General features: G+C 44.3%; 1 long non-coding RNA gene across 1 annotated transcript in view; it reads left to right on the top strand.

Annotated features, from left to right (window-relative positions):
- Positions 1-2,563: 2,563 nt before the first annotated feature.
- LOC130540887 (uncharacterized) overlaps positions 2,564-26,787 on the top strand; it is a 35,732-nt gene continuing 11,508 nt past the window's right edge. The window contains exons 1-4 of the long non-coding RNA XR_008954909.2: positions 2,564-2,997; positions 12,307-12,395; positions 18,186-18,270; positions 20,923-21,031. This is a non-coding gene — a long non-coding RNA (uncharacterized LOC130540887). The remainder of the gene's footprint in view (positions 2,998-12,306; positions 12,396-18,185; positions 18,271-20,922; positions 21,032-26,787) is intronic.

Genomic DNA, 26,787 nt, shown 5'->3' with positions numbered 1-26,787 from the left:
CTCAGCATCGCCTGAGGATGAGGTTTTTAAAAAAATTCTGGGACTCCATCTTAGAGCTACATAATCAGAATTTGGGGGAATGCATCCACAGAATTTATATTTTAAACAAGATTCCCGTGCGATTCTTAACTCTGGAAAATTTTGAGAATCATGACCGTACAAATACTTCTGCTGAATTATTTGCACCTGCTCCTCACCTGTTTGGTAATAAAATCCACTTTACGTCTCAGAAAGCTCATTTACTATTTATTGGCACTACTTATCCTCTTAAGAGGGAGACGGGACAGGCTGAGGTTCTTGTTTGCAATTTAAAGTTGAGGAAATGGGGACCCAGAGAGTAACATGTACTCACCCACGACCACACAGTGAGCCAGCAGATATCTTCCCTCCTCGCTCTTGGCACGTGGGGGGCAGAAAGAAGGAGCATTTGCCATCAGGCGGCCTGGGTTCTCCTAGCTGCACTTTGCGAGCAAGAGCTCTGCAAAAGTGAGATGGTGTCACTGGGGTGGGACTTGTTGGCCCCTGGGTCATACGATGCTCTTGTTTGTCTGTCTGTCGATTACTGTAGCTATCTGGCTTGCCCATTCTTCATCCTGGTTGGGTCGAGGGTGGGGCTGGGCACTGACCTGTCAATCAGAAATAAGGACATGGAAGTCTTCCAATCATAATAGCTTGCACTTGTTGACAGTGTTACAATATTGTTAGGCCCTGTTCTAAGTACTTTACATGTATTAGTTCATGTGATCCTTGCCACAGCCCCTGAGAATGCATTATTATTATGGTCATCTCTTTATGCATGAGGATACCAAGGCACAGAGAAGTTAAGAAACTCACTCAAGGTTACACAGAGAGTGAGTGTTGACCCAGGCAATCTGCTCTGGTGCCCACACTCTTAGGCTGGTGCCATCCAGTGCCCCCGGAGCAAGCAAGATTTGGCTTCTGCACCCTCAATGACATCAGTATTTTCTCTGGGCATCCTTGGCCAAAGCACCGTCCCTCTGGGGCTCTCTGTCTCTATATGTTTATTTGCCTGGTAAATGTTTATTAAGCCCTGTGCTGAGTGCTGGATATATAGCAGCAATTAACCGCAGTCGTTGCTCTTGTGGTGTTTGCATTCCAGTGGGGAGACAGGCAATACAGAGCAAACAGACTCATACACAAGGTAATTTTAGATGGCTAGGAGACCTGGGAGGGATGAGGTCAAGATTATCTGATGAGGGCAACTTGAGAATGGGTGGTCAGGGAGGGCCTCTTGGAGGCCCTTGTTAGGTGTGAGTCCTGAAGGAGGAAAATGAAGCAGTCACATGCAGAACAAGGGGAAGAGTGTTCCAGGTAGAGCAGATGGCAAGTGCAAAGGCCCTGGGGTGGGAACAAGCTTACTGTATTTGAAGAACAGAAGAAGGCCACTGTGGCTGGAGCAGAGCGACAGGCACAATGAGCTTTTGTGGGTTTGGTTGGAGAGCATGTGTCCCCATCTCCTTGGGAGTTGTCCCTCCTCCCCACTGAGGACAGTGTTTCTGGGAAGGTGGATTGGGTTACTGTCCTGCCCTCTTCAGAAGCCAAGACAGTTCTAAGCCTTCCTCCTACTACCCTGCCAGGGTGGGGCTGTGATCTAGGCTGAGCCAATGGGACACTCATATGGTTTTGTCTTTTTTTTTTTTGAGACAGAGTTTCACTCTTGTCACCCAGGCTGGAGTGCAATGGCATGACCTCGACTCACTGCAACCTCTGCCTCCTGGGTTCAAGCAATTCTCTTGCCTCAGCCTCCCGAGTAGCTGGGATTACAGATGCCCACCACCAGGCTTGGCGAATTTTTATATTTTTGGTAGAGACGGGGTTTCACCATGTTGGCCAGGCTGGTCTTGAACTTCTGACCTCAGGTGATCCACCTGAAAGTGCTGGGATGACAGACGTGAGCCACCGTGCCTGGCCCACTCATATGACCTTGCGTGACATAGATACAGATGGAACAATGGCAGCCCAGGCATAGCAACTGCGGGACCCTGAGGCCTGGTGTTCCCACCTTGATGTCTGCTCCAGTTGCCTGGCTCCCTTATCCTATTCTAACAAATCCCCCTTCGCTTATGTTGGCCAGAGTTTACTTCTGTGGCCTACACCCAAATGACCCTACTGATGCAGTGGAGGAATGAAGGCAGATGAAGTTGGGCCCAGATGCGCTAGGCCTGGTTGGCCAAGCCAAGGAATTGGGTTGTGTTCCAAGGAAAATGAGGTCCCTGGGGATTTTTCTGGCACTGCCCTTCTGAGATGCTGTGATTCTGTGTGGGTGGCTTCCCACCTATGGGCATGACCTTAATCCACCAGCCCCTGTCCGGAAGCTCTCCCCTGCCCACCCAGGCCCAGGTCCCCACCACACTCTACCGCTAGTGCACAATTGCCCTCCGCAGGCACCCAGGCAAGGTGAGCTTGGGATTACTTGTCTATTTCCCATGCACCCCCCATAAGGTCTCTCTATGGCTCAGATAAACATCTCTAAGATTTTATCCCTACCACACACTCCACCAAATGAAGAGTAAAACGAGAAGGGAGGAGAATAGACAATCAGAACGTTCGTCTTATATGTTGTGGAGCCCAGGAAGGGGGCTGAGGAGGGGTCAGGGAGCCAAGGTTCAGCCAGTGCCCCAAGTGCCTCCTGCCCTTGAATTCCGAAGCATCAGGAATCAGTCACGGTAACAACAGCCAGCTGGTGACCCCAATCCCTCTGCACAGCAACAAGCCCTGGCTCTTGTTTTTCTAAGAATCTAGTCAATCCTCTTTCCTGTAAGTTGCAACCCAGTCCTCCCCCTAGGCCGGGCTGAGGACACAGCTTGTCTTCCCAATGGTGTCACCTAGAACTCTGGTTCCCCTGCTCCCTTTCTCTTCAAATAGGAAAATTGGCACAGCTTGACTTTCTTCCACTGCCCTCCCAGCCACAGCTCAGACACCTACAAACTCCCACCACAGGCTGGAGTGCCCTGGAGCCCTAACTGTGATACCCAAGTCAGTTTCCAAATCTGTACCTTTCTGCGTCTCCTGTTCCCACTCTCAGTGAACTCAGCTGGTTCCTGCCCTTCCTCCCCAGTGACCAGCCCTGAGGAATTGACAGCTAGGCCACAGCCGCCTCTTCCTCCAGCTTGACCCTAATTGGAATAAGTACCTCCATCATGGAATCCCAGAGGGACTTACGGTGGGGTTGTAGGCAGTGAGCCATGATTGCACTACTGCTCTCCAGCCTGGGCAACAGAGTGAGACCTTCCAAGAGAGAAAGAGAGAAAGAGGGAAAGAGAGAAAGAGAGAAAGAGGGAAAGAGAGAGAGAGAGAGAACAGAAACAGGAAAAAGAAAGAAAGAAAAAAAGAAAGAAAGAAAGAAACCATTTAACATTTAAAGTTTACATTTAACAAGGGCTTACAATGTGCCAGGTGTTTTACAAGTATTCATTAATTGATTCAAAAGACATTTATTGAGGGGTGTAAAATGATTATCTCTATTTTATAGATGAAGAAACTGAGGCATACAGAGGTGAAATAGCTTGCACAAATGTTGCTTAGCTGGTAAGTAGATTAGTCATGGCAAAGCTAAGCTAGGCAGCCTGCCTTCTTTTTTTTTTTTTTTTTTTTTCCGTGATGGAGTCTTGCTTTGTCGTCCAGTCTGGAGTGCAGTGGCGTGATCTCGGCTCACTGCAACCTCCACCTCCCAGGTTCAAGCGATTCTCCTGCCTCAGTCTCCCAAGTAACTGGGATTACAGGCATGCACATTTTTTTTTTTTTTTTTTGTATTTTTAGCAGAGACAGGGTTTTGCCATGTTGGCCAGGCTGGTCTCAAACCCCTGACCTTGTGATCCACCCACCTCAGCCTCCCAAAGTGCTGGGATTACAGGTGTGAGCCACCATGCCCAGCCCTTACAGTCTTAATCACTGAAAGACAACAGCTTCTAGAAGGATTTTGTAGCTCTCAGCATTGCCTGCCATGTCTGTACTGGGCAAGGCCTTCCCCGGGCAATTTCCTTTCCCATGACAGAAAAAGGGTGGTGACCACTCTATCCTGGTGTTGTGTGGTCAGCTATCTGGCTGTGGGTGCAAAAAGGATGCACTGAGACCAGGTTTTGAAGGCATTGACAGACACATGGAGCTCTTGGAAGGCTCCTCAGCTTGTCCTCTGGAGTGGTTCTCAGAGGTGGATGATGCCGCAGAAGCAGAAATGCTGCAGGTTCTCGCTTGGAACCTTCCATCCAGTCCAGGCCTGGAGGAGCAGCCATCCCAGGCAGGAATTGCAGGAAAGGCTGCAATCCGTAGAGAGATCTGAAAATGAGTCTATCTTAGTGAGGCAGCAGTTGGGAGCAAGAAACGGAAGCCCCCTTAGACTAACTAAGGAGAAGGGAGTCGGAGTATGATTACAAGAACCCTAGGAGGCCAGCTGGGGGGCTTGAAAATCACGGGCTCAGGCTGCACTCAGCTCTTTCTCCCTGTGGTCTCTGTTCCCCAAGCTCCCCTCTCTGCAGTCACCCTGGACAGCTCACTCTCCCTATCCCCTGACCCCTCACAGTGGCTCCGCGTGATCTCTCGGTCCACTCAGCTGTCCTTCCAGGTCCCTGTGGAGAATCCCTGAGATAGGAACATAGAAGGTGTGGGGGCCAGAGGGGGTGCAGAAGGTGAGGCACCATTTCATCTGTAACAGCCATGACCAGAAATGCTAGTAAATGCTTTTTGAGGCTTGTTTCATCGTGAGATTTTGCTTCAGAGGCCATTTGGGCGTTTTTCAGCCCTGGCCTCTTTGGCTGCTGGAAATAAGATCCCACTCTAGCAAAGGGAGGTCCTTTTTTCTTCTTTTACAATTCCACATCTTTCCAAGGGTGATATTCAGTAAGCCCACCTCAGATGGCGTCTGAGAGTGTTAGATTTTGCTCATCTGATGCTGAGGATGGTGTCTGAAACACAGTCAGTGCTGAGTAGTGGTTGTGAGCAGGAGCGGTTGGCTTCCTGCATATCCCAATGAAATCAGCCCGGGGGCTGCAGGGTGCTTTTCGGAGGGGCCATTCCCCAGGAGAGTGAGGATTGTGGGGATCCCAGTCAGTCCTGTCTCTCTGAATTCAGCCAGCTGCTTTCCCGAGCTCCCAAACAAGGCCGTTTTTTCAGCATCTATTACATTGGTGAAAAAGTAAATGTGGTTTTACTCAATGGTAAAACCACAATTACCTTTGCACCAACCTAATAGGGTTCCAAGACCTTGGGTGTCACAGGCCCAGGCAAATGAAGCTGAGGGCCAGGGGTGAGAGGAGATGGCTGGATTGGAGACTGGTGCATGAACTGGGCATAAGCACTGCAGGAGGGAACTGGGTGGGGCCTGGGAGAGCTGCTTTTGGGGATTCTGAGGCTGCAAGGGAGTCTGTGGTTGGAAATAACCCCCAAGAAAAGGACAGACTGGTGTCAGGGTGTGAAATGTCCTTAGACCTCTCCTCTGCCCCAACCCAGTGACCTAGAACTCAGCTAGTTTTGATGCTTGTTGAACCAGAAATGCTGTTGACTGAGTCTCTGAACCCTCTATTTTTTTGTAGGGGGAGGGAGGGAGTCACATAGAGCTGCCTTTTTTTTTTTTTTTTTTTTTGAGACAGAGTCTTGCTGTATTGCCAGGCTGGAGTGCGGTGGTGTGATCTCGGCTCACTGCAACCTCTGCTTCCCAGGTTCAAGTGATTCTCCTGCCTCAGCCTCTTGAGTATCTGGGATTGCAGGTGTGTGCCACCACACCCAGCTAATTTTTGATGTTTTAGTAGAGACAGAGGTTCACCATGTTGGCCAGACTGATCTCAAACTCCTGGCCTCAAGTGATCCATCTGCCTTGGCCTCCCAAAGTGCTGGGATTGCAGGTGTGAGCCACGGTGCCTGGCCTGAGCTGCTTTTTAAAACATGAATTAGTTGCTATATCAGTTAGCTGTTGCTGCCTAACAAACCACTCCAAAGCATAATGGTTTCATACAACATTTTTTAAAAATTAGTCTACAGGCTGGCTGGTGGTTCTGCTGATCCAGGCTTAGCTGATCTGGGCTGGGCTCTCTTTCATCTGCAGAGCTGATGGGTCAGCTGAGCTGGGCAGGTCTATGCAGCCCATGGGATGGCGTGGCTCTGCTCTATGTGGGCTCTGGTCCCCAGCAGTGCAGCCTGGGCTTGTCTTCACGGTGGAGGCGGCTTCCAAGGCAGAGGATGGAAATGTGCAAGGCCACTTGAAGCCTAGGCTCAGAACAGACACAACTTTGCTTCTGACACACTCAGTGAGTCACAGCAGATTCAATGGGTGGGGAAATAGACTCTAGCTTGCAATGGGAGGGGGTACAAAGTCACTTATAAAAAGTTTGAAGACGTGGAAGATTGGGGCTATTTTTGCCATCAATCTACCAAGTCACTAATATTTCTAGCCTTTCTTAGCAAATGCCCAGTATCTACAGTAAACTGAAACAAAATAGGAACCACCCTTTCAGGATGGTTACTGTTAGGATGTGCTGTTTCTGTTTTTTTTTTTTTTTTTGAGATGGAGTTTCACTTTTTTTGCCTAGGCTGGAGTATAATGTCGCGATCTTGGCTCACCACAACTTCTGCCTCCCGGGTTCAAGCGATTCTCCTGCCTCAGCCCCCTGAGTAGCTGATATTATAGGCATGTGCCACCACAACTGTCTAATTTTATATTTTTAGTAGAGGTGGGGTTTCTCCATGTTGGTCAGGCTGCTCTTGAACTCCTGACCTCAGGTGATCTACCTGCCTCGGCCTCCCAAAGTACTGGGATTACAGGCCTGAACCCAATCTCACTAGGTCTGTCTTTCATATCTCTTACCTATTTGGCCCTGTAGGCAAGTGAGTTGACCATCTCATCCTCCAATACAACCAACTCATGCTCATGAACTGGCTCCCCATTGTCTACAGGAGAAAACTAAACTCCTTAGCTTGGCAGTAAAGGCTTTTTGCCATGGACTATTCCAGGCTTACCTCCTGCCTTTGCCTTTTGTCCCTCTCCTCAGCTCTCCCTTACACCCTAAGTCCTTGTCACACATTTGCAAACACAAGGCCCTTTTTCTTTATGTTCTTCTGAACCTGTCTACTTTGCAACCTGTTCCTTCTGCCAGGAATACTCTTTCTGTGCCTGGAGAAACTTTCTTCTCCTTCAGGGTGTGGCTCAATGCTGTGCCTACAATGTCTCACTCTATCCTTTTGGGCTTCGCTTGATGCCATCCTTCACATCTTGACCCAGCACAATTGACTCCTCCTTCCCCAGCTCTGTCTTTGAGAGTGTTATAAACACAGCCGTCTCACTCCACTGGATGCGGCTGTAGATGTGCCAGACTGCCCTGAAGTGTGTGTTTTCACCAACACACCTGCATTCACATCTTGCCTCCACCACTCTTGAACTCGGTTACCCTGGGCAGGTTAGTTGATGATTTCTTTGAGCCTCAGTTTCCCCATCTGTGAAATAAGTTTACAATATATCTACCTTCGAGTGTTGTTCTGAGAGGCTCAATTGAGGTAGCAGGTAGAATATACTTAGTATGGTGCCTAGAACATAGCAGACGTTCAATAAATATTCGTTGTATGAACAAATAGCCCAGGCCCAAGTCCTTTGCAGCCTCAGCACCTCCCAGCCTTCATGAGACCCTCTCTGTTTCTTTTTGGGCAATAATATTTCTGTTCTTCAATCCATGTCAACTTCTTAATCGCTTTGTGGGGATGAGAGTAAGGGGCACAAAACATGCCCACAAAGTACTTGAAATTATTGCTATTCAGGAATCAAAAGGCAAAGATTAGTTGCCTGTCTCTGTCTCACAAACAAATTAATGGAGTGGCAGCTTTTGGTGCAAAATACAGTTCTTGTCGAAAGGATTATAAGTATTAAATCCAGCTAGAATATACTGTGATTGTATGTGTGTGTGTGTGTAAAGCAAAGCTGCAATAATCATACATTTACAACTAATAAATTGGGTCCTTTAATTCCTCTGCAATAAGCCTTTGAAATATAATCTGTCATTTCAGACTTACTGAACATGACTTTTCATAATTATAATTCTCCAGCACACATTACTACTTATAATTAAATTCACTTTTAGGAAATATGGAGCTTTTTTTGTGGATTATCTGTTCATACGATGTCATGATGGTAAAATTAATGTATAATCTGTTGAATACATTTGGTTAGTTTTTGGATAAAAAACACATACTCTGCTGTTGATCAAAAGCTGGAAAGACAGATGAGCTGAACAAAATACATACTACTTCTCAGCAACTGGCTCAAACAAAGCCAAAGCAAACCCAGGCATGTCTTTCCCATCCCTGCCTCCTAAATAGGGCATCTAGGACAATGAAAAAAAAGCATTTGAGTTATTTGAAAGGACACAAATGTTAAATTATGGCCAAATTGTCTGCTGGAGATGACACAGTGTCATAAATTTTGAACAGCAGTTGAGTAAAGGTCTCTTGCTGGATGGATGATCAGAAAACAGACCCCAAAAGGCTCCAAACCAGCAACCGTGTGCAGGAGACATATACGGATTCATGAGTTAAGACACAAAGGAAAAGATAACCAGATAAGGAAAAATGAAAACCCTGAGAAATAGGCACAGAGAAAGTGGGCATTCATGGTCTAACAGCACCATCTTCAGTGTTTTTTTTTTTTTTTTGAGGCAGAGTCTAGTACTGTCATCCAGGCTGGAGTGCAGTGGTGCGATCTTGGCTCACTGCAACCTCTGCCTCCCAGGTTCAAGTGATTCTCCTGACTCAGCCTCCCAAGTAGCTGGATTACAGGCGGGCGCCACCATGCCTGGCTAATTTTTGGTAGAGACAGGGTTTCACAATGTTGTCCAGGCTGGTTCGAACCCCTGACCTCAGGTGATCCACCCACCTCGGCCTCCCAAAGTGCTGGGATAACAGGCGTGAGCCACCGTGCCTGGCCCATCTTAAGCTTTTCATCAAAAAAGCTACATTGCATTTTTACAACTCTGGACAAAAATGTTTTATCCAGCTCAAGGTCAAGGCTGGCCAAAGCCATGAATTGGTGTGTTCCCTACTCATGTCTCAAGAGAAGTAAATGCTTCCTGAAGACTGGATTTGAAGAATGATGAGGAAATCTCTCCCCACCAGTGGAAATGTCCTTCCAGGTTGATTCTTTTTCCTAAGGCCCAGGAAGAAGACCTCTGTTTCAAGGATAAGGTTTTCCTGAGAGGGGCAACTTGAATGAGAAGTCAAATATTTAGCATGAACCTGACAACGTGTGTAACTTTGACAGAGGTGTAAGAGAGAGGGCACCTCTGCACTTGGGACAATGAGTTTGAGCAAGAGGACTGGGTGAATTGCTGTTGATACAGGAGTGGCTTCCAGGAGCAAAAGGCAGGGAAAAGATTAGAGAAGGTCTATATGTGTATGTGTGTGTGACAGTGTGTGTCTATATGTGTGTCTTTATGTGCCTGTGTATACACATGTTTGTGTGCATGTGTTTATGTATACATGTATCTATGTGTATGTGGTCTGTACATATGTGTGTCTGAGTGTGTAAGCATGTATCTCTAGGGGTGTGTCTATGTGTCTGTCTGTGTATGTCTGTCTGTGTATGTGTGCCTGTGTCTTAGCCCATTTGGGCTGCCATAACAACATTTCATATACTGGGTTACTTAAAATAACAGAATTTATTGCTCACAGTTCTGGAGGCTGGGAAGTCCAAGATCATGGCACCAGCAGATTCAGTGTCTGGTGGGGGATCCCTTTCTGGTTAACAGACAGTGACTTCCAGCTATGTCCTTATGTAGTTGAAGAGACAAGAGGTCTTTCTCTGGCCTCTTTTATGAGGGCACTGATTCCATTCACAGGAGCTCCTACCTCATGACCCAGTCACTGCCCAAAGGCCTTGCCTCCTAACACCATCACCTTGGGAGTTAAGATTTCAACATGGGAATTTTGGGGAATACTGACATTTAGACCATAGCAGTCCGTGCATGTGTGTATGTTTCCATTCTGAGTGTGTGAGTGTGTGAGTGTCCCTGTGTGAGTGTGTGTGTCTGTCTGGTATCTGAGTGTTTATGTGTGAATGTGAGTGTCTGAGTGTGAGCGTGTGTGTGTCTGTCTGGTATCTGAGTGTTTATGTGTAAGTGTGAGTGTCTGCATGTGACTGTGTCTGGGAACTGAGTATCTCTGTGTGATCGTCTGTGTGACTGTGTGTGCCTGTCTGGTATCTGGATGTGTGTGTGTGTGTGTGTGCGCGCGTGCGTGGTGTGTATGAAGACAGTGAGAGGGCGAAGAGAGGAACAGGCCTTAGGCAAGTTTCTTCTCCTTTCTGGCTCCTGAATTCTCCATCAGTGAAATGATTCTTTCCCCAGTGAGTCAGTTAATCTACCAACGTTGCCCTGCTATGTGCCATCTCTGTGCAAGGTACCAGGGATGCAGAAGTGGGAGTCAAGGGGCACTGCCCTCACAAGCTATCTGTGGCATCAGGTGGTGGATGATTATGGCTGGCATCTTCCCAGGGACCTCACATCAACAGCAAGAAGGGCCACCACCTGTGAGGCAGGGCCTGCCTTCCCCGCGTTACTAAAAGTACGTGCCTCCCCTGTAATCCCAGCACTTTGGGAGGCCAAGGCGGGTGGATCACAAGTTCAGGAGATCAAGACCATCCTGGCTAACACGGTGAAACCTTGTTTCTACTAAAAAATACAAAAAATTAGCCAGGCACGGTGGCGGGCCCCTGTAGTCCCAGCTACTTGGGAGGCTGAGGTAGGAGAATGGCGTGAATCCAGGAGGCAGAGCTTGCTGTGAGCCGAGATCGCACCACTGCACTCCAGCCTGGGCGACAGAGCGAGACTCTGTCTCAAAAAAAAAAAAAAAGAAAGAAAGAAAAGTACGTGCCCCCACCATGCATAAGGACAGGGTTAGGACTGCCAGGGGACAGAGGAGGAAGTCCCTCACTTGGCAATAGCTCTCTGGCTGTAGCCCAGGCAGTCACTACTCTCTGAGGTGGTGATGGATGCCACTTTCCTAGGCTCTCCATTGTTAAAGACTTGAAATGCTGCAATCTCAGCAATTATGGAGGCATTTCTTGTGGCTATGGTCCAGGCAGGGCACAAGGAGGAAGTCATGGGCAGATTCAAGCAGGAGAGCCTATTAAGACAAGCTCTCTAAACAGAAGTGATGTCAGCACAAAGATCAGCATTGGCCTTGGGCCTGAGATGAGATCAAGGACTGAGCAGAAATCACCACTGTGTCAACTTAAAGTCTCATAAATGTTTCTCTGGTTTGTGCTATGGAAAAGGAGAAGCCTAAAGATGGAAAGGTATTCGCTCAAGGTCACACACAACTGAGAGGCCAAGACAGGTCTAAGGACATTGACTTTTAAAATTTTTAGTTTTCTATTATTTTTAGAGACATCTCATCTGTCACCTAGGCTGGAGTGCAGTGGCGCCATCATAGCTCACTGCAGCCTTGACCTCCTGGGTTCAAGCAATCCTCCCTCCTCAGCCTCCCGTGTAGCTGGGGCTACAGACATGCACCACTATACACAACTGACTTTTTTATTTTTATTTTTTTTGTTGAGACAGGGTCTTGCTATGTTGCTCAGGTTGGTCTCAAACTCCTGGCCTCAAGCAATCTTCCCACCTCAGCCTCCCAAAGTGCTGGGATTACAGACATGAGCCTTGGGGCCCAGCCAGCATTAACTTTTAATCTCTGGCCTGTAAAAGTATGCACACAATATTATTTAAAACCTATACCTGACTGTCTCCCTCTCCAAAGTCAAGAATAGGACCAGAATAAGGCTGGAGATGAGATTGGATTTGGGGTTGGACTCATTCCCATTTCTATCTCATTATCTTACACCTGAAGGCACTAATAAATATTCAGTAGATAAATAGATGCAGAGATGGACATATAAATAGATGAATAGGTGAATGAACAAATGCATAGATGGATGGATGAATGCATGGATGGATGAATGAATGGATGGATGGATAGATGAGTGAATGGATGGATGGATAAATGAATGGATGGATGAATAAATAAATGGATGGATGAATGGATGGATATATGAATGGATGGATGGATGGATAAAGGGATGGATGGAGGGATGGATGAATGGATACTAAAATTAAGAAAAGGGACAAAGCTGAGGCCTAACAGCCCCCTCCCAGGATTGAAGGCCGGAGTTTGTCCACATATATTTTGTGTGTGTATAATACAGTTGACCCTCACAAAGGTTTGAAATAATTAGTAGCCAGTACAAAATCAGGAGATTTCACATCTTAAAAGTGCAGATTTATGGCTTTTATTCTTTTTTTTTTTTTTTTTTTTAAGAGACAGGGTTATGCTACGTTGCTTAGACTGACCACAACCTCCTGGGCTCAATCTTCCTGCCTCAACTTCCCAAGTAGCTAGAATTACAGGTAAGTGCTACCACAGCAGGCTCTGGCTTTTCTTGAAAAAAAAAAAAAAAACTCAAAAGACATAGTAACACCAGGTTTGCACTCCACATGAAAACAATCTTGAAGCTGAATAGCAGCTGCTCCTTTTGAAGGGAGAATGATTTCTGGTTCACTACAGTCCCTACCATTCCCTACTGTCCCCACACCTCCCCAATATCCTCAGCTACATCACTTGGTCAGCCCCATAGGTATCTGCATTATCAACTCTTAACTTAAAGAAAATCTTTTGTCACTCTTGTTCCCTTCAGTTTGCTGATGCTGCACCAGCCAGTCTGAGGCTGGTATTTTCTTACTTTGCCCTAATCTTCCCCTTCATCCGGCATTCTGCAGTTCTGGGTTGCGCACCCAGGCGACGTTAACCAATGCCTTAACTTAAGATGCAGAGAAGACTCTGCAGCCCACCTCGCTCCAGTCTCCCATGGGAATGGTAAAAGGTCTAGGCAGCTGGGTGCGGTGGCTCACGCCTATAATCCCAGCACTTTAGGAGGCCAAGGTGGGCGGATCACCTGAGGTCAGGAGTTTGAGACCAGCCTGGCCAACATGGCGAAACCCCATCTCTACTAAATATACAAAATAAATAAATAAATAATAAAAAAATTAGCCGGGCGTGGTGGCAGGCACCTGTAATCCCAGCTTCTAGGAGGCTGAGGCAAGAGAATCGCTTGAACCTGGGAGTCAGAGGTTGCAGTGAGCCAAGACTACACCAGTGCACTCCAGCCTGGGCAATAGAGTGGGACTCCATCTCAACAACAACAACAACAACAACAACAACAAAAAGCCACAAAGTCTAGGTAAGGGCTCCCTCATGGCAGAAAAGAAAGGTAGTTTGGGTGCTTGTGTTGAGTAGGCATGCAGGCAGACTTGAGGAAAGGATGAGCCGGCCATCCAGAAGCTAAAAAGGAATGATTTCGGAAAGTGTCCCTTATGCACTTTTGTATTTCATTGACATTTTAATTAAGACTGGAGCACTCTTTGGGGAGCTCTGCTCTGAAGTTGAAATCACTTTAATATGCTGCCCTAGCATAAAGCTAGAGATGAATGGAAGCCTGGGGTTCTCATATGTTTCATGGTACTTAGCAATTCTTTTTCACAATGCATTATGATATTAAGATGGTTTATGAGTTTCTATTGGTTAAGTGCAGCCATATCAAATTATAATTTTTCTCAGTGGATTTTGCTCTAAGAAGATTAAAAAGCACTCAGGCCTTCCCTGGTGGGAGGCAGGTCCCAGGATCACCTCAAGCTCCAGGCAGGCTCCAGTAGTTAAAACTGTTGCTGTAGAGCAATGAGGTGAGCTCTGGTTGAGGGGCGGTTGAGTGTCATGGCTGCAGGGTCACAATCTCAAGTTTAGCAGCACGTTCTGGAAGCTGTCCTAGCTGGGGATGAGTTGACGTGTACTAGGAATTGCATTTCACATAAGACCCTCCTCAACTTTCGTGTGACAAATTTTTGCTTACAGAGCAATGCACTTTCATATCCCATTTTGGTATTTAAATATTTTTTTCTCTTGGTGGCTGAAACCTAAACACAATCAGAATTGCATAATGTGAAGTATTCCCACCATGTTTTTTATTTATAACATCAACTGGATGTAGCTCTTTGGTTGGTGTGTACTTACTGCCCTTGTTCTTCATCAAAGTAGTTTTATCTATATCATCTAAACTTTGTGCAAAATGGCTCCCACAAGCATTGTGAGTGGTATTATCAGTTTGAAATCATTATATAACCTTCCAGGAATGAAATAAGTGAAGAATACTGAAATAACAACTGCTACTAAAGTTTGGGAACTTCAAAAACTAGGGTAAAGAAGGCTCATTTAATACATCTTTTAATAAATATTTGGAATGAGTGGGTACTCATCTGGAAAAAATATAAAGTTGGATCCCTACCTCACAACTTATACAAAAATAAATTCCAGATGAATCAATGTTTTTATACATACAATAAAACATAAAAGAATTGAAGAAAATATAGAGAAACTTTAAAATAATCTCAGAATTGGTAAGATTTTTCAAAATATGACTGAATCATCAGAAACCATAAAAGAAAACATTGATCAATTTGCCTACAAGAAAATCTTTATAAGGCTGCATAACAAAAAAGCAAACATTAAAGTAAAGCAAAATAAATGTGGAAAAATATTTGCAGCTCCCATCTTGCAATAACAAATTTTCTGAATGCATAAAGAATTTCTATAAATCAATAAGAAAAAGTTAAATGACTGAACAGAAAAATGTGCTGAGAATATGAGCAAGACACTCAAGGAAAATGAAATTCAGTTGATCCTTGAACAACACGGATTTGAACTGCACAGGTCCACTTACACGAAGATTTTTTTTGAAAAATTTACGCAAAGGTCAGGAGCGGGTGGCTCATGCCTGTAATCCCAGCACTTTCAGAGGCCAACGCGGGCAGATCACCTGAGGTTAGGAGTTCGAGACCAGCCTGGCCAACATGATGAAACCCCTTATCTACTAAAAATACAAAAATTAGCCGGGCATGATGGCGGGTGCCTGTAATTCCAGCTACTTGGGAGGCTGAGGTAGGAGAATCGCTTGAACCCTGGAGGCAGAAGTTGCAGTGAACTGAGATCACACCACTGCACTTCAGCCTGGGTGACAGAGCAAGACTCCATCTCAAAATTAAAAAAAAAAAAAAGTTACATGAACTGTGCTTGCCTAAAAGGCAGACACTTCCACTTAATGAATAGTAAATACATTTTCTTTTCTTAATGATTTTCTTTTCTCTAGCTTACATTATAGTAAGATTGTACTATATGATACATATACAAAATATGTGTCAGCTGTTAATGTTATTGGTAAGGTTCACAGTAGGTTATTTGTAGTTAAGTTTTGGGGGAGACCAAAGTTACACATAGATTTTGGACTGTGATGGGAGTTGTCAATCCAACCCCTATGTTGTTCATGGGTCAATTGTGCTATTTTTCATTGGCCAGATTGGCAAATATCACAAAGTTTGACAGTATATTCTTTTGAAAAGGTTCTGGAGAAATAAGCAGACTCAATAGTACATGCTTCACTTTCTCTAGATAGACTCATGAGAAACAAGTCATTGTCCCTAAGGGGTGAAACTGGGTGGCTGGTATGTGAAAGAGACTTTGCAACTTAAAATTTTCCACCACATGTATGTATTACCTACTAAAATAGAATATTATTCATAAATATATATAGATATAGATGTAGATGAGATATGTATACAATACTGCTGGCTTGATTCTTGAACTTATTTTTCCATTGGTGTTTGCCAATATAGGCTTTAGCCCAAGAACAAACATTCATGGAATCAATTATACTTTAATTAAAAAGGACTGTTCTCTCTCCTTTCTCTTCTACCCTGCAAACCCTTCAAAACCTCAAGGCTAAGAGAACGAACACATAGTAGGAACTCAGTAAATGTTGTCAAGTGAATGAATGCACCTGACTTGGCCTGAAGTGGGGGCCAGGAAAAACCACTTTCTTCCCACTTTTTTCATGATTAGGACCTGAACACCCATGCTTCCTGGTTTCAGAAAGAGAGAAATTGGGTAGAATAAAATGACAGGTCACCTGGGCCAGACGACGACAGGAGGAAATGGTTAGGTCTAGCTGTACAACTTTAGACATGTTACTTAAACTCTTTCTGAATCTCTGTTTCCCGGTCAGTAAAATGGAGATACTAATTACCTTCTAGGAGATCAGTAAATGTTCATTGAATTGAATAGAGTTCTTGTTAGCAAAGGGAAAAGAGTCTTCATCATAATTGAGATAAATAAAAGTGGGAGGTAGGAAAAGAGGTCAATGTGGTGGCCTTGCGGAGGGTAATGATTGGGGGTGGTAGGGAATGGAGCTTATTTCGTACTTGACTTAAAGATGTGTGGCCCAAGGAGCTTTTAATACTGTTATGCAAAGTTAAATCAGGGCATGGGTAATGTAAGTAAGGCCCTATGAGTGTTCATGACTTGGTGAGCTTTTAAATACATTGTTTATTTGTATTGCAATATCTCTCCTTCCTTCCTTCCTTCCTTCCTTCCTCCCTCCCTTCCTTCCTTTCTCCCTCCCTCCCTCCCTCCTTCCTTCCTTCCTTCCTTCCTTTTTCTTTCTTTCTTTTCCTTCCTTCCTCCTTTCTTTTTTCTTTCTTTCCTTCCTTCTTTCTTTTCTTTCCTTCTTTCTTTTTTCTTTTTCTTTCTTTCCTTCCTTCTTTCTTTTCTTTCTTTCTTTCTTCTTTCCTTCCTGTCTTTCTTTCTTTCTTTCTTTTCTTTCCTCTTTCTTTCCTTTCTTTCTCTTTCTTTTTCCTTTCTTTCTTTCTTTTCTTTTTTCTTTTCCCTTCTTTTCTTCTTTTTTTTTTCAGACATGGATGCCCTGTTGCCCAGGTTGGAGTGCAATGGTGCAATCACGGCTCATTGCAGCTTCCAGCTCCTGGACTCAAGTGATCCTCCCACCTCAGCCTCCCAAGTAGCTGGAACTCTAGATGTGCGCCACCACGCCCAGCTAATTATTTTTATTTTTAGTAGAGACAAGGTCTTGCTATGCTTCCCAGGCTGGTTTTGAACTCCTAGCCTCAAGTGATCCTCCTACCTTGGCCTCCCAAAGTGCTGGTATTTCTAACAGTATGAGTGTGTGTGGATGCTTATGTGCATGCATTCATACACATGTACATTTAGTAAAATGCTTCTAAACTAGGACTCCAGTTCTATCCCAGATCTCCCAGGAAAACCTGGAAAACCTTAGCTAAATGTTTTTTGGGGAGTGCTTGGCTTTCTTATCTGTGGTTGGAGATGATTCCCTTCTAATCTCACTCACAGGGTTGTTTTCTGGTTTTGTTTTTTGTTTTTTAAAAATCAGATGAGGTGAATGAGAAACCAGTCTGCAAACTGGAAAGAGTTATGCACATTAATAATTATGAGGGTTTTATGCCTTTGCTGAATTCAGGCTCTGACTCTTATTAAAAATGCCAACTCCCTTGGTCCTTCTGCTTGGCCATTCATACTCACTCTGCTTAATCATTTGCACCTCAAGGTAAATTAACAGATTAGGCCAAGGAGAGTGTGGAAGAGAGTAATTCACAGTATGAGAAATAATAATTACAACAATAATAATGGCGACATTTATTGGGTGCTAACTCTGCGCTGGACTCAGTAGAGACCTCTCCAGAGATGAGGGATGTATAAGAGAAGAAAAGATAAATTGTGGTTACTCTGGCACAAGCTTGCTAATAGAGTGTTGTGATCTTTTTGCTCATAAGGCTTATGTGCTTGTGTGTGCGTGTGCGCATGCGCGTGCGTGCACGCTCATGGGGGCGTGTGCTTGTTAGCATATTGGTTTTCCTCATCTCTTCCCCCTCAGGGGGAGAGGAGACATAGGAAATGGGGGAAGGCTTCCGAGCAGGCTCCACTAATCACATGTGGTACAATGCAGGGATTTCCAAACTGTGAGAGGTTGGGGTCACAACCTTGGCTTTGCCAGTGACCCTGCTGTGTGACTTTGGCCAAATCTCACCTCCTCTCTTAGTTTCATTGTCTGCTCTGCTGAAATGAAAGGGTTTCCTGAGTCACCCTGGTAATAGACACCTACGGTTTTGCCCCCACCCAGGCCTCCATTCAGTTTCTCTGGCTCTGAACTCTGGGTAGAACGGGCCAGAAGGAACCTATCCTTAGTTCCAGGCCGGCAGGGAGCCTAGACTGCTGTGATTGGCTCCAGGATGGGCAAAGGACCCCTTCAGAGCCCTAGCGATAACCAATGGCTTTTGTTCTAGGGATAGAACAGATGCTGTTTCCCAGGGGACCAATCCCAGAAATATGTGGAGCTGAAGCTTCTGGCAGCCTTTTTGCTACCATGAGGTAAGTATCTGTGTGAGTAAGGAAGCAACACAGCCAAACGTGGAGCAGAGAGATAAAAACTGACTCCAGGGGCCATTGTTGGAGCACCTGGATCCAGGTGATCCTGAACAGACACCTCTGTACTTTTCTCTCCTATAACCTAATAAACTTGATTGCTATTGCTGTTCTTCATTTAAGCCTATTTGGCTTGGGATTCTGTCACTTGGAGCTGTGTGGTGACCTTATGCAGTGTTTATGGGGTTTACACAGTGGTTGTCATGGCCTTTTCAGTTCAGGAATCCCAAAGCTTTATGGCTTCTATGATTCTCCTGGGAGTGAGTGGGGCTGGCTGCAGGAAACTGGGTCACAAGGCCTCAGCCACAGTCGCCTTGACTCTGCTAGTGTGGTGGGGGCTTGGCCTCGTCCCCACAAGGAGAGAAAGTGTTGAGTCCCATGTCTCACCATTCTTCATGAGTATAATTATTTTGATGCCAAATTATTAATGGGCTTGGCTGTGACATGTTTTCCCAGACCCCCCCTGGAGATGTCAGGTTATAAATGGTGATCTCATTGTATAATATTTTTAAATCTGAAAATTTAAATACTGAAATACCACTGGCCCCAATGGTTTCAAGGAATGGCTTGCAGACTTGTAGTGATCTCTGCTCAAAACTTAGAAGCTTTCACATAAAATTCCACATTCCTGGTTTCCCTGAAGAGGGAGAAGGCCTGGCATTGCTACGTAGCGCCACTGGGATACACACCCAGGGTGATAAGTGCCTGACACTGAGCTGTCCCCACTCCCTTGGATGGGGCCCACCTTCCACATCCTGACCCGGGTCTCCACTGCTGTGCACGCACAGCCCCCATATCAGTCAAGAATAAGGAAGACTTAGACAATCCTCCTTCAACACCAGTGCCCAGGGAGTTTCCAAAAGTGCAGTCACCCCGGGATACCTCTCTCCTGCACATTGCTTGTGATCCCTAGCTGTGAACACTAACAGGAGCTTTTATGCTTCTATGCTCTGTACCAAACGCAGTGTGCACCAGCTCATATCATTCTCATGACAGTCCTGGGTGAGGGTCATTCCACCCCTTTTCACATAAAAAGTCCGAGGGTCAAACACACCGTGTATCTTTTTTTTTTTTCTTTTTTTGAAATAGGCTCTTGCTTTGTCACCTAGACTAGAGTGCAGTGGCACAATCACAGCTCACTGCAACCTCGACCTCTTGGGATCAAACGATTCTCCCAGCTCAGCCTCCCAGGTAGCTGGGACTACAGCTATGTGCCACTATGCCTGCCTTCTTTTTGTTTGTGGAGACAGAGTCTCACTATGTTGCCCAGGCTGGTCTCAAACTCCATGCAATCTTCCCACCTTGGCCTCTCAAAGTGCTGGGATTATAGTCACGAGCCACCACGCCCGGTGCCCACACCATGCATCTTGAGCCACCACGCCTGGCACCCACAGCATGCATCTTACCCCAGGCCATATCCCTAGGGAGAGCTGGGACCAGAGAAGACCTCCTGCCCTGCGAGCTTCTTTTGACCTTTGTATCTGGGGCAATCAGCAGAGGTGACTGTACCATGGCACCCCACACCCAGTCCAGTTGTGAGAGGAAGGAGGTGGAGAGGAGTAGGTAGACATAGTAAAATAAATGTCATGGAAGCCAAATTTAGAGGATATGGAGAATGTCAAAGTGAGAAGCTGGCAGGTCATTTGGTCTAATACTCTTGTTTTCTCCATGGGGGAAAGTGGGGAAGGTGACAGTTTCAAGGACACATAGTGGCCCTGGAAAGAGAGAAGGGTCATTACAGTGGTTGTAGTGGTCATTACAGTAGACCAGATTCTGAGACCTAATGTGAACCCTGGGCTTCCCCATTTAGCACTGCTTTCCCCTGAAAGCTTCATTCACTTGTCTACCCAGGGCAAGGGGAACTCCTGGCCATGTGCCTGGGGGCCTTTGCTCTCTCTTCCTGCTCCTCCAGAATAACTTCCCTTTGGGTAATTTTTCCATTACACTGTTCCTCTTTGGACTTTCAGAAATAAAAACCCAGCCCCCCTGGTGTGCAGTCACACTTGCGCCCTGAGGAGTAGTTAAAATTCAACTTGAGGGGCACTTAGTGTCACAGAAGCCTAGATAAAGAAACAAGATTTCAGGCAGGAAGAAATAATAAAATAAAGAGGCAGGACTTCAAGTGTCCTGTGAAACACAACATTCGGCCTCCGGCACACACATCCGTGGGAGACGGCTCAACTTCTTTATAAAGTGGTGAGTTTTGTGTGAGCACAGATGCATTTTGTTTTCCTATGAGGAATTAATGATTAAATTATCAGAAAGCTAAAAACCAGGCTGCCTGAATATTCCCCGACGTGTCCCCTGTGTCTCCCCAGCACCTCCTGCTCAGGAGGTACAGGCTTTATCTCCAAAGCTTTAGTTTAAATGTCCAACACATCTTATTAATGAAAGTAATAAGCTGTTGTTTATTATATGTCATGATGGGGAATATGACTATTTAATATAAACCTGACATTTAAATTGCACTTAGTTATGAGACGTGGACGATATCAAGGCATAACTCTTTACCCTGGAGTAAAAACTCCCTGGGTCTGCATTTTAAAGCACTGAAGTTTTCAAAGTAATCAGGTTCCTTTTTTTTTTTTTTTTTTCCAGAGGAACCAAATTGTGAAGACATCTGTTCTGTTATTAATTTCACATACATCTTAAGCTCCTCAAGGCCAGAAATGAGGCTTCATTCACGTCGAATTAATGAAACATGATTGTAAGTCCCTTGCTTGGAAATGCTGTCACACAGTTCTGAGCTGCTTATAAGCACTGAGTAATCTCTGAAACTGCCAGGGGACGGCCACTTGAAATCTGCCCTCCCCTCCCCCTGCCACCCGAAAACAATATCTGAATATATCACAACACTAACTATATCCTGAAAGATTAATAGCAGATAAAAATTTCTGGGAAATGAATCAGACTTTCTCAGTAAAGGATACAGAGATCTCAGGCAAAAGCAGATTGCATAGTGGAAGAGCTCTTTGGGATACAGTTTAATAACTGTGCCCCAGGCTGCCCCTGAATACACCCAAAAGGACGATGGTGGGCCAGGAAGGGGGTGGGGAGTCTTGGAATTTCTTGCAGAGATGTCTTTTGAGGGTGTGTACGAAAATGTACTGGAGGTGACACAGATGTGAAACTGGAAACTTGATCTGCGAAAGCATGATGTATGTGTCAGGTGTGTGGGAGAATGTGTGTGCATATGGAAACTGTGTGTGAATGCATGCAGGAATGTGTATGAGTCTACTTACATGTGGGTGAGTATGTGTATATCAGTGTGTGAGTTCACGCACGTATGAGTGTGAAAATGTGTGTGTTGTGAGTTTGTGTTGGTGACTGTGTATGAGGGTATGTGTGTATGAATATGGGTGAGTTTGCATGTGTGAAAATGTGTTGCGGGTTTTTATTGGTGAGTGTGTATGAGGGTATGTGTGTATGAATATGGATGAGTTTGCATGTGTGAAAATGTGTGTTGTGAGTTTGTGTTGGTGAGTGTATATGAAGGTATGTGTGTATGAACATGGATGAGTTTGCATGTGTGGAAATATGTGTGTTTCGAGTTTTCATTGGTGAGTGGGCATGAGGGTATGCGTGTATGAATATGGATGAGTTTGTGTGTGAAAATAATTTTGTGTGTCTGTGGATGCATATGAAGGTGTGTGTGTGTGTGTGTGTGGTGAGTGGATGCATTGACATGCACAGGTCTCTCAGGACAGACAGGAATCAGTCAGTCTGGGCTGGATCTTAAATAGCAGCTCAGCACAATACTGTGCCCATCTGAGCCAGTCTTGAAAGGAGCTTGCTCTTGAGGTTTTGGGTTTGGGGGGCTTGATTTTTTTTTTTTTTTGTCAAATAACTGAAAATGCCAGCAGAAAGATTGTCTGGAGGGAGGCATGAGATGGGGAGCCTGAGATTTCTTAATCAAACTTTCAAGTGTTATTTTTGGTCTTCCGCTGAGCTGGGACCAAAAAAGAATCTGCATATGATATTTACATCTCAAATCTTCAGAGCCTCATTAGCTTTGATAGTTATTTATTTATTTATTTATTTGCAAAAAGGAATTTAAATCAAACAGAGAGGCACAAAAGCAAAACCTTTGAATGTAGTGCAACATTAATTAAAACAGGCAGCCGAAGGGTAGAGTGAAATACAATGGAATCCAGAAAAAAAAAAAGACAATGAAACTAATTAGACTCTGATGGGAAGATCCTTCCTCGTTTGGTGATCATCCATTAGTAATTAATAAGTCACAAATATTGATGTTTGAAGAAAAGTGCCAGAATTTTAACCCCTGTTTTTCCAGAAGTTTAAAAAAAATTTCTTTAGATTCTGATCTTCTAAACTAAATCAGTCAAATGATTGGATGTTGAATTTTACAGTCATGTGTTGGTGACAGATGGGGATGTGTTCTGAGAAATGCATCTTGAGGCTATTTCATCATTGTGCCAACCTCATAGAGTGTACTTACACACACCTAGATGGTATAAGCTATATGGAATAGCCTTTTGCTCCTAGGCTACAAACCGGTATGGCATGTATCACACTGAATACTGTAGGCAATTGTAACACCGTGGTAAGCATTTGCATATGTAAATATAGAAAAGGTCCAGTAAAATTATGGTATAAAAAGTAGAGAATGGTACACCTGTATAGGGCACTTACTGTGAATGGAGCTTGCAGCACTGGAATTTGTTCTGGGTGAGTCAGTGAGTGAGTGGTGAGTGAGGGTGAAGGCCCAGGACATTACTGTATACTACTAGAGACTTTATAAACACTGTAGACTTAGGCCATGCTAAATTTATAAAAAATAAAGTAATTGCACTACAGTGTTACAATGGCTACCGTGTCACTAGGTGATATGAATTTTTCATCTCCATTATAATCTTATGGGACCACTGTCATATATGCAGCCTGTCGTTGACCGAAACATCATTACACAGCACAGGACAATATTGTGTTCTGGGGGAAACAGACTAGCCTATACCAGCAACTGGTTAGCTCTCAACACCTGTCCTCAAAATAATGTGCAGGTGGATCGAATTCAACTGTCAGCGGATGAAGATATATCTAATACAAGAGATGCTGGACTCCAGCAGTTAGCATTAACCCAGTGGTGGAACCAACTTGTATATATGAATAGATACAATCCCAGCTAGATTTTTGCCCCTGTATATTTTGAGGCTTTGTTGTATGATCCATGCTTTGTAGATCTGTGAAAAACATTTCCAGGCATCCAGTTGAAAAACCCTTGACCAACAGTATAAAAACGACTTTTAGCTTTGCCTAAGCATAAGGCAGCATCAAAGGGGTCTGGCTTCCTTTTTGGAAGTTCTTTTGAATGAAGTGATCAGTTAGTATTTATGCTTTTTGTCCTTCTGTATTATGCAACAGCACAAATGCACAACTGCCCCAGTGGGACAACCTAATGCATAGCCAGCCTGTCACACAGTTTTAAAGTTGGACGCATGTGTCTTTGGCACGTCCCAGGTCTCCTTTCAACTTCTTTCAGAATCTCTTTTTTACCACCCTCCAGCCCAGCGCTTGAGGTTCTCGGGATGACCCTGGGTCATTTCTAGCTTAAAGAGAGTGGGCTTTGAGAAATATCTTGATAAGTGTTAGTTCAATTTTTAAAGATGGCTAAAATGCTAATGGTGAAATTTCAGGCTTTGTGGCAGTTGGATGAAAGGAATGTTTTTGAGCAAAAGATCTTTCCAACGATCCCTCAAACCTACAATGCATAAAAGTGGACTTGTTTAGATAAGTCAGTAAATTATGCCTAATCTCAGTTTTCCTCCATGTAAAGAGGAAGAAATTAAACTAGAAGTAGAATGATCTTTAAGGTTTATTAAAGAGAGAGAGAGAGAGAGAGAATGGTTTGCCATGTGCAAAAAAAGGCAAGGCTCTTCCTTATAAGTAGCACAGGGATTCATTCATTCATTCATTCTGTGTGTGTGTGTGTGTGTGAGAGAGAGAGAGAGATCTCTGGGCCAAACCCTTTCTCACAGTTCTTTCACATCATTTCACCTACCCCTTACAACAACCTTTGAGGTGGGTATTCCTAACAGGAGTGGTTGTCAATTTATTTAACTATCAATAAGCCACAGATACTTGCCAATCAGAAAGAACACTGAGTTAAACACTAGAACAGGGTCCTGGAGACCCCTGACTGTGCCAGGTATTTGTTGCTAGATGAGGAAAGAGGTGGGGAGGAGCCAGGGTGCCTGTCACAATGAAGGGGAGATTGGGAAGCTATTTGACAACTGGCCTGGGAAATGCTCTAATTTTTAAACTGCTGGTATGGATTTTGTACTATTGGATATGGCTGAACATCAGCCCTGACTTTCCATCTCCCCATTCTGCAAAGGACAAAGCTGAGGCCCTGGGAGGTCATGAAAACTTCTCAAGATAAACCCATCAAAAAGCGACAGGCTTGAGTTGAAGGCTACTTTAAGTCTTTGAGACTCCAAAGTTGGTGTTCTTAACAATTATGCTGACTGTACACATGTCTCTTAAGTTGACCTCAGTCTGTGCCAGGCTGGCCTGGCATTTCTCTACAAAGAACTGGAGGAAAGTGGATCGGAGGAAAGATCTGGTTTGAGTGGGAGTAGAGTTGGCCAATTTAGTAAGTAAAAATACAGGACACACAGCTAAGTTTGAATTTCAGATAAACAACAAATAATGCTTTTGTATATTTTTAGCTTATTGCACGGGATATATGTACACTGAAAATTATTCATTTTTAATCTGATGTTCAAATTTAACTGGACATCTTGCATTTTATCTGGCAACACTAAGTGTGGAGGGAGGGCCACAGGGATGCTAAGACATTTCAAATATCAAGACACTTCAATCTGAAGAAACATTTTCTTTACTAGGAACTCCCTTTTGCAAAGTCAATGATATCAGCTGTAGTAAGAACACTTCTAACCTTACCCTGAGTACCTCCTTGATTTTAAAGTCATAGAATGTCAAGGCAGAGGTCATTTAAGCCAATACCCTGCCTCACTGTCTTTCTGCCTCTTTCTGTCCTCTCTCTGCCCAAGAAGGCAGAACCCACAGCACCGGCGCTGTGGCTTGGCTTTGAAGCCAAGGAGCATAGCCCACGAGGCATGTCCTCATCTCCAAAGCACATGGAAACTATTCCTTTCCTGAAGGTCTTCATGGTTAGCCTGCTGCAAGTCTCATGGTTTTTCAGCTGCAGTTGTAATTTCTATAGCGCCTCCATCCCAGCTCAGCTGGTATTTATTAGAACACATTCCTTTTGAAAAGAAAACTGCTTCTTAATTAAAGGTTGGCAATCCATAGCCTGTTTGCAGATGAGAAAAATTGAGCAACTACTATGAACAGCGCAGTGTGTCTCCTCTGTTGGTTAGAACATTGCTGTCTAGACACGTGGAGTGTCTCCTGTGTTTTGGGTCGTCCCTGCATCTACATCTGAGTGCATTTTTTTTTTTTTTGGTGTTGCACAACAAACACTAATGAACCATGAGACCAAATGGAAGAGCTTTTGGAATGAAACAAACTTGTCTTCTGTTTTAACCACTCCCTGTCACAGACTGCTTTTCAAACATAATACCTGGGCGGGATGGGTGGGGGTTAACGAAAAATATTTCGTGTCCAAAACCCAGCCTTACTGTCTATGCCAAAGGGTTGGTTTCTGTGGCCAAGTAGAAGCTGAGAGGATCTGATCTTTGCCTCACCTCTGGACCAAGAATGAAATAAACTTATGAAGAATAAAAATATTCCTTTCATGGGGTGAAGATTCTTAACCTGGGTTCCATGAAACAGAAGCCTTCTAAGAATTCCATGGAATTCTTAGCTTGGATGGGAAAAAAAAGTATTTTTTTATTTTTGCTAACTTCTAACTGAAAGTTAGCATTTCCTTCAATTCTGAATGTAGGCAACAACTAAAATTGTATCAGCATTACATGGGACTTCTGTGACTTCGTCATTAACAGATATCACAGATATTTTCATATCACATTATAGTTGCTACAGAGTATCTTGAAACAGACTCACTACTCTCTGGAAATTATAGTGATGAGTAGACTCACCTCTATATCTTATTATATCTTGGTTAATAAAAGCCCACATATTACTATATTAATTTAAATAATTATTTAGATAACTGTTATTTAATATAACTTTTCTTTGTAATGCTGTTTTGTAAATTTTATGCATGCAATGACATTATTCTGGAATGAGCCTTGAAGACTATGCTAAGTGAAGTAAGCCTGACTTGGGATAAATAGGATAATTAAAAAAGGACAAATACTATATGATTCCACTCACATGGGATATGTAGAGCAGTCAAGTTCATTCACAGGAAGTAGAGTGATGATTGCCCCAAGATGGGAAAGGAGGAAATAGTGAGTGGTATTGTTAATGGGTGTAGACTTCCAGGTTGGGAAGATACAGTTCTGTAGATGGATATGGTGGTGGCTATACAATAATGTGAATACTTAATGTCAC

Source organism: Pan paniscus, chromosome 18, assembly GCF_029289425.2.
Source record: "Pan paniscus chromosome 18, NHGRI_mPanPan1-v2.0_pri, whole genome shotgun sequence".
Classification (NCBI taxonomy): Eukaryota; Metazoa; Chordata; class Mammalia; order Primates; family Hominidae; genus Pan; species Pan paniscus.
This window is presented reverse-complemented; position numbering and strand designations above follow the sequence as displayed.